General features: G+C 52.2%; 1 long non-coding RNA gene across 1 annotated transcript in view; it reads left to right on the top strand.

Moving 5' to 3' along the window:
* Positions 1 to 7205, top strand: part of LOC116938274 (uncharacterized) — a 7934-nt gene extending 729 nt beyond the window's left edge. The window contains exons 2-4 of the long non-coding RNA XR_004402137.2: positions 3051 to 3109; positions 5280 to 5394; positions 6924 to 7205. This is a non-coding gene — a long non-coding RNA (uncharacterized LOC116938274). The remainder of the gene's footprint in view (positions 1 to 3050; positions 3110 to 5279; positions 5395 to 6923) is intronic.
* Positions 7206 to 8493: the final 1288 nt, after the last annotated feature.

The raw sequence follows: 8493 nt of genomic DNA, 5'->3' as shown, positions 1-8493 counted from the left end.
ACAGACACACACAGACACACACGGAGACACACACGGAGACACACGGAGACACACACACATAAACCACACGTTCACACACGCCCACGTACAGTGCAAATGTACTGAGCGTTATACATTGCTACGTCAACACAGACAAAGCTCCCCAGGTAGCCTCTAGCAGAGCTGTAGGGGCAAGTGCAGTTACACAGATACAGACAAAGCTCCCCCAGGTAGCCTCTAGCAGGGCTGTAGGGGCAAGTGCAGTTACACAGACACAGACAAAGCTCCCCAGGTAGCCTCTAGCAGAGCTGTAGGGGCAAGTGCAGTTACACAGATACAGACAAAGCTCCCCCAGGTAGCCTCTAGCAGGGCTGTAGGGGCAAGTGCAGTTACACAGACACAGACAAAGCTCCCCAGGTAGCCTCTAGCAGAGCTGTAGGGGCAAGTGCAGTTACACAGATACAGACAAAGCTCCCCCAGGTAGCCTCTAGCAGGGCTGTAGGGGCAAGTGCAGTTACACAGACACAGACAAAGCTCCCCAGGTAGCCTCTAGCAGAGCTGTAGGGGCAAGTGCAGTTACACAGATACAGACAAAGCTCCCCCAGGTAGCCTCTAGCAGGGCTGTAGGGGCAAGTGCAGTTACACAGACACAGACAAAGCTACCCCAGGTAGCCTCTAGCAGTGCCGTAGGGGCAAGTGCAGTTACACAGACACAGACAAAGCTGCCCCAGGTAGCCTCTAGCAGGGCTCTAGGGGCAAGTGCAGTCACACAGACACAGACAAAGCTCCCCCAGGTAGCCTCTAGCAGGGCTGTAGGGGCAAGTGCAGTCACACAGACACAGACAAAGCTACCCCAGGTAGCCTCTAGCAGGGCTGTAGGGGCAAGTGCAGTCACACAGACACAGACAAAGCTCCCCCAGGTAGCCTCTAGCAGGGCTGTAGGGGCAAGTGCAGTCACACACAAAGGGGGTGGGTGGCCACCACCACTACACCAGGTACTCATTTGAGGCTGAGTCTACTTAGGGGAGGCCCAGGACCGATTCAGAGACTCACCACACAGAGACCCATAGACTCACCACACAGAGACCCACAGACTCACCACACAGAGACCCACAGACTCACCACACAGAGACCCACAGACTCACACACAGAGACCCATAGACTCACCACACAGACTCACCACACAGACTCACCACACAGACTCACCACACAGACTCACCACACAGACTCACACACACACAGAGACCCACAGACTCACCACACAGACACCCACAGACTCACCACACAGACTCACCACACAGACTCACCACACAGACTCACCACACAGACTCACCACACAGACTCACCACACAGAGACCCACGAACTCACCACACAGACTCACCACACAGACTCACCACACAGACTCACCACACAGAGACCCACAGACTCACCACATAGAGACCCACAGACTCACCACACAGAGACCCACAGACTCACCACACAGACTCACCACACAGACTCACCACACAGACTCACCACACAGACTCACCACACAGAGACCCACGGACTCACCACACAGACTCACCACACAGACTCACCACACAGACTCACCACACAGAGACCCACAGACTCACCACACAGACTCACCACACAGACTCACCACACAGACTCACCACACAGAGACCCACGAACTCACCACACAGACTCACCACACAGACTCACCACACAGACTCACCACACAGAGACCCACAGACTCACCACATAGAGACCCACAGACTCACCACACAGAGACCCACAGACTCACCACACAGACTCACCACACAGACTCACCACACAGACTCACCACACAGACTCACCACACAGAGACCCACGGACTCACCACACAGACTCACCACACAGACTCACCACACAGACTCACCACACAGACTCACCACACAGAGACCCACAGACTCACCACACAGACTCACCACACAGACTCACCACACAGACTCACCACACAGAGACCCACGAACTCACCACACAGACTCACCACACAGACTCACCACACAGAGACCCACAGACTCACCACATAGAGACCCACAGACTCACCACACAGAGACCCACAGACTCACCACACAGACTCACCACACAGACTCACCACACAGAGACCCACGGACTCACCACACAGACTCACCACACAGACTCACCACACAGAGACCCACAGACTCAACACACAGACTCACAACACAGACTCACCACACAGACTCACCACACAGACTCACCACATAGACTCACCACACAGAGACCCACAGACTCACCACACAGAGACCCACGGACTCACCACACAGACTCACCACACAGACTCACCACACAGACTCACCACACAGAGACCCACAGACTCACCACACAGAGACCCACACAGACTCACCACACAGAGACCCACAGACTCACCACACAGACTCACCACACAGACTCACCACACAGACTCACCACACAGACTCACCACACAGAGACCCATAGACTCACCATACACACAGACTCACCACACAGAGACCCATAGACTCACCACACAGAGACCCACAGACTCACCACACAGAGACCCACAGACTCACCACACAGACTCACCACACAGACTCACCACACAGACTCACCACACAGACTCACCACACAGACTAACACACACACAGAGACCCATAGACTCACCACACAGAGACCCACAGACTCACCACACAGACTCACCACACAGATTCACCACACAGAGACCTACTGACTCACCACACAGAGACCCACAGACTCACCACACAGACTCACCACACAGACTCACCACACAGAGACCCACAGACTCACCACACAGACTCACCACACAGACTCACCACACAGAGACCCACAGACTCACCACACAGAGACCCACAGACTCACCACACAGACTCACCACACAGACTCACCACACAGAGACCCACAGACTCACACACACACACAGACCCACAGACTCACCACACAGAGACCCACAGACTCACCACACAGAGACCCACGGACTCACCACACAAGACTCACCACACAGACTCACTATAATAATGGCTATGTGAATATCCTTGTTGCTGTTCTACCACAGCCATGAATTTCATTGACCCGGACATGGACAGAATTCCCTTCTCAAGAGCAAATCTTAAGGTATTCATGTTGGTGTGTGTGTGTCTGTGTGTGTGTGTCTGTGTGTGTGTGCCTGTGAGTGTGTCTGTGTGTTTGTGTGTGTTTTTGTGTGTGTCTGTGTGTGTCTGTGTGTGTGTCTGTGTGTGTGTGTCTGTGGAAGAAGTCACCCCCTGTGAGTGGCTGGCTGAGGAGCCATCTGTTGAGGAAATACTGAAGGCGATCCGGAGTCTGAGACCAGGAAAGGCAGCGGGCAGAGATGATCTCCCAAGCGAAATGCTGAGGGAGGGTGGCGTTTGTGCACAGACTGCCCTATATGACATCATAACAACAGTCTGGACCACTGGACGGGTTCCGCAGGATTGGAAGGATGCCCTGGTGGTCCCCCTCTTTAAGAAGGGGGACCGCACAGACTGTAACAACTACAGGGGCATCTCACTCCTCAGTGTGCCGGGAAAGGTCCTGGCAAGGATTATTCAGCATCGCCTTGCCAGGCACGCTGAGGAGAAGCTTGCGGAGCCCCAATGCGGTTTCAGGAAAGGGCGGTCCTGCACAGATGCCATATTTTCTGTCCGTCTGCTACAGCAGAGGTGTAGGCAATTCCAACAAGACCTACATCTCTGCTTTATTGACCTGGTCAAGGCCTATGATACCATCAGTAGGCCTGGGCTCTGGGTTGTTCTTCGTGCTTTTGGAGTACCTGACATTCTGCTCACGATTATTAAGGACCTTCATGATGGTGAGCGGGCCCGGGTAAAACTACGTGGACGGGAGTCAGAGCCATTCCCTGTACACCTTGGGGTGTGACAGGGATGTCCTCTGGCTCCCACATTATTTAACATCTATTTTGACCACGTAGTTCGTGAAGCCTTCAATAGCTGTACCGGGGGAATCTCCATATGTTACAGATATAATGGGAGGCTGATCGATGCCCGGGTGCGGTCAAGGGATGGCTCCCTATTGCTCAACCACGTTATTATGTATGCCGATGATTTGGTAATAGCTGCTCATTCAAAGGAGGAGTTGGAGACGCTGCTGCTGAGACTGGAGCGTGCCACTAAGAGATGGGGCCTTACCATCAGCCCCACCAAAACTAAGCACCTGCCTGGGTATTTTGTACCATCGGACACTCCACCCCCACAACTCCCAATCGGTGATGGGGCAGTTGTGTAGAGAGTGGAGAGTTTCCCATACCTGGGCAGTGTGCTTATGACTGGCTCCAGTTTAACAGCAGAGGTCTCACTCCGAATCAGTCGAGCGGCAATATCTTTTCATCGGTTGCGTAACGCTGTGTGGAAGCTACCTGCTCTGTCGCTCCGCACTAAGCTTCAGGTCTTCTCGGCCACGGTCACCACCACCATCACCACCACCACCATCACCACCACCATCACCACCATCACCACCATCACCACCACCACCATCACCACCACCATCACCACCACCATCACCACCATCACCACCACCATCACCATCATCACCACCATCACCACCACCATCACCATCACCACCACCATCACCACCATCACCACCACCACCATCACCACCATCACCACCATCATCACCACCACCACCATCACCACCACCATCATTACCATCACCACCATCACCACCACCACCATCACCACCACCACCATCATCACCATCAGCACCAGCAGCACCATCACCACTACCACCATCACCACCACCATCACCACCATCACCCCCACCACCATCACCACCACTATCACCATCACCACCATCACCATCACCACCATCACCATCACCACCATCACCACCATCATCATCATCACCCCCATCACCACCAACACCACCACCATAACCACCATCACCATCACCACCACCATCACCACCATCACCACCACGATCACCACCACCACCACCATCACCACCATCACCACTATCACCATCACCATCACCACCACCACCATCACCACCATCACCACCACGATCACCACCACCACCATCACCACCATCACCACCACCATCACCACCACCATCACCACCATCACCACCACCATCACCACCATCACCACCACCATCACCACCATCATCACCATCACCACCACCACCATCACCACCATCACCACCATCACCATAATCACCACCATCACAACCACCACCACCACCATCACCACCACCACCATCACCACCATCACCATCACCACCACCAATGTCCTCGTGGTGTCTCTTGTAGAGGCAGTTTGCCTTCGACCGCCTGGCCCCGGCCATGGGAACGTGGAATGTCCGCAGCTTTGGAGGCGGTGCCCTGCAGGAGGTTCCCACGGGCGCGGATGACAGCGGAAGCTTGGGTACTGATTTAGTTGTGGTGTGGTGAGTGTGTGGTGAGTGTGGTGAGTGTAGTGGTGAGTGTAGTGGTGAGTGTGTGAGTGAGTGTGGTGAGTGTGGTGAGTGTGGTGAGTGTGGTGAGTGTAGTGGTGAATGTGAGTGGTGAGTGTGTGGTGAGTGTAGTGTGAGTGTAGTGAGTGTGTGTGAGTGTGGTGAGTGTGGTGAGTGTGGTGTGGTGGGTGTGGTGAGTGTGGTGAGTGTGGTGAGTGTGAGTGGTGAGTGTGAGTGAGTGTGGTGAGTGTGGTGAGTGTGAGTGGTGTGGTGTGTGTGGTGAGTGGTGAGTGTGGTGAGTGTGGTGTGGTGAGTGTGGTGAGTGTAGTGTGAGTGTAGTGAGTGTGTGTGAGTGTGGTGAGTGTGTGAGTGTGGTGAGTGGTGAGTGTGTGAGTGTGGTGAGTGTGTGTGGTGTGGTGAGTGTGGTGAGTGTGTGAGTGTGGTGAGTGTGTGAGTGTGGTGAGTGTGTGTGGTGTGGTGAGTGTGGTGAGTGTGTGAGTGTGTGGTGAGTGTGGTGTGGTGGGTGTGGTGAGTGTGGTGAGTGTGTGGTGAGTGTGGTGTGGTGGGTGTGGTGAGTGTGGTGAGTGTGTGGTGAGTGTGGTGTGGTGGGTGTGGTGAGTGTGGTGAGTGTGGTGAGTGTGTGGTGAGTGTGGTGTGGTGGGTGTGGTGAGTGTGTGTGGTGTGGTGAGTGTGGTGAGTGTGGTGAGTGTGTGGTGAGTGTGGTGTGGTGGGTGTGGTGAGTGTGGTGAGTGTGGTGAGTGTGAGTGGTGAGTGTGAGTGAGTGTGGTGAGTGTGGTGAGTGGTGAGTGTCGTAGTGGGTGTGAGTGGTGAGTGGTGAGTGTGTGTGAGTGAGTGTGGTGAGTGTGGTGGTGAGTGTAGTGGGTGTGAGTGGTGAGTGGTGAGTGTGTGTGAGTGAGTGTGGTGAGTGTGGTGGTGAGTGTAGTGGTGAGTGTGTGTGAGTGTGGTGAGTGCGGTTTGGTGAGTGTGAGTGGTGTGGTGAGTGTGGTGAGTGTAGTGTGGTGAGTGTGGTGAGTGTGAGTGGTGTGGTGAGTGTGAGTGGTGTGGTGAGTGTGTGTGGTGAGTGAGTGTATGAGTGAGTGAGTGTATGAGTGAGTGTATGAGTGAGTGACTGAGTGAGTGAGTGTATGAGTGGGTGAGTGAGTGACTGAGTGAGTGTATGACTGTATGAGTGACTGAGTGAGTGTATGAGTGAGTGACTGAGTGAGTGACTGAGTGAGTGTATGAGTGAGTGAGTGTATGAGTGAGTGAGTGACTGAGTGAGTGAGTGTATGAGTGAGTGTATGAGTGAGTGTATGAGTGAGTGAGTGTATAAGTGAGTGTGTAAGTGAGTGACTGAGTGAGTGACTGAGTGAGTGAGTGTATGAGTGAGTGAGTGTGTGAGTGAGTGTATAAGTGAGTGAGTGAGTGACTGAGTGAGTGACTGAGTGAGTGAGTGAGTGTGTGAGTGAGTGTATAAGTGAGTGAGTGTGTCCCTCTGTAGATGATGAGGTGGACAACTCTACCCACGTGCCACTCCTCACCCCCGTCAGTAAAGATGTTGTATCACGAGCCCTTGATGCCTCCTTCAGTGACTTCGGGCACGAGAGAGACAGGCTGGGAATTCCTGCCGGTGATCACTCACACACTCACTCATACACTAACACACACACTCACTCATACACTCACTCATACACTCACTCATACACTCACTCATACACTCACTCATACACTCACTCATACACTCACTCATACACTCATACACTCACTCATACACTCACTCACTCACTCATACACTCACTCACTCACTCACCCACTCATACACTCACTCACTCATACACTCACTCACTCATACACTCACTCATACACTCACTCATACACTCACTCACTCATACACTCACTCATACACTCACTCATACACTCACTCACTCATACACTCACTCACTCATACACTCACTCACACACTCACTCCACCACCACTCATACACTCACTCATACACTCACTCACTCATACACTCACTCACTCATACACTCACTCACTCACACACTCACTCATACACTCACTTACTCAGTCATCCACTCACTCACACACTCACACACTCATACACTCACTCACTCACACACTCACTCACTCACTCATACACTCACTGACTCTCATACACTCACTCACTCTCATACACTCATACACTCACTCATACACTCACTCACTCATACACTCACTCACTCATACACTCACTCATACACTCACTCACTCATACACTCACTCATACACTCACTTACTCAGTCATCCACTCACTCACACACTCACACACTCATACACTCACTCACTCACACACTCACTCACTCATACACTCACTCACTCTCATACACTCACTCACTCTCATACACTCATACACTCACTCATACACTCACTCACTCATACACTCACTCACTCATACACTCACTCATACACTCACTCACTCATACACTCACTCATACACTCACTCATACACTCACTCACACACTCACTCATACACTCACTCACTCATACACTCACTCACACACTCACCTCATACACTCACACACTCATACACTCACTCATACACTCACTCATACACTCACTCATACACTCACTCATACACTCACTCATACACTCACTCACTCATACACTCACTCATACACTCACTCATACACTCACTCATACACTCACTCACTCATACACTCACTCATACACTCACTCATACACTCATACACTCACTCACTCACTCAACACTCACTCACTCATACACTCACTCACTCATACACTCACTCATACACTCACTCATACACTCACTCATACACTCCCTCACTCATACACTCACTCACTCATACACTCACTCACTCATACACTCACTTATACACTCACTCACACACTCACTCACACACTCACTCATACACTCACTCACTCATACACTCACTCACACACTCACTCATACACTCACACACTCATACACTCACTCATACACTCACTCATACACTCACTCATACACTCACTCATACACTCACTCATACACTCACTCATACACTCACTCATACACTCACTCACTCATACACTC

This window comes from Petromyzon marinus (genome assembly GCF_048934315.1).
Source record: "Petromyzon marinus isolate PM22_M1 ecotype Great Lakes invasive population chromosome 73 unlocalized genomic scaffold, UKy_Petmar_22M1.pri1.0 chr73_unloc.4, whole genome shotgun sequence".
NCBI classification, from domain to species: domain Eukaryota; kingdom Metazoa; phylum Chordata; class Hyperoartia; order Petromyzontiformes; family Petromyzontidae; genus Petromyzon; species Petromyzon marinus.
The sequence above is the reverse complement of the archived record's forward strand: the minus strand, read 5'-3'. Positions and strand labels throughout refer to the sequence as shown.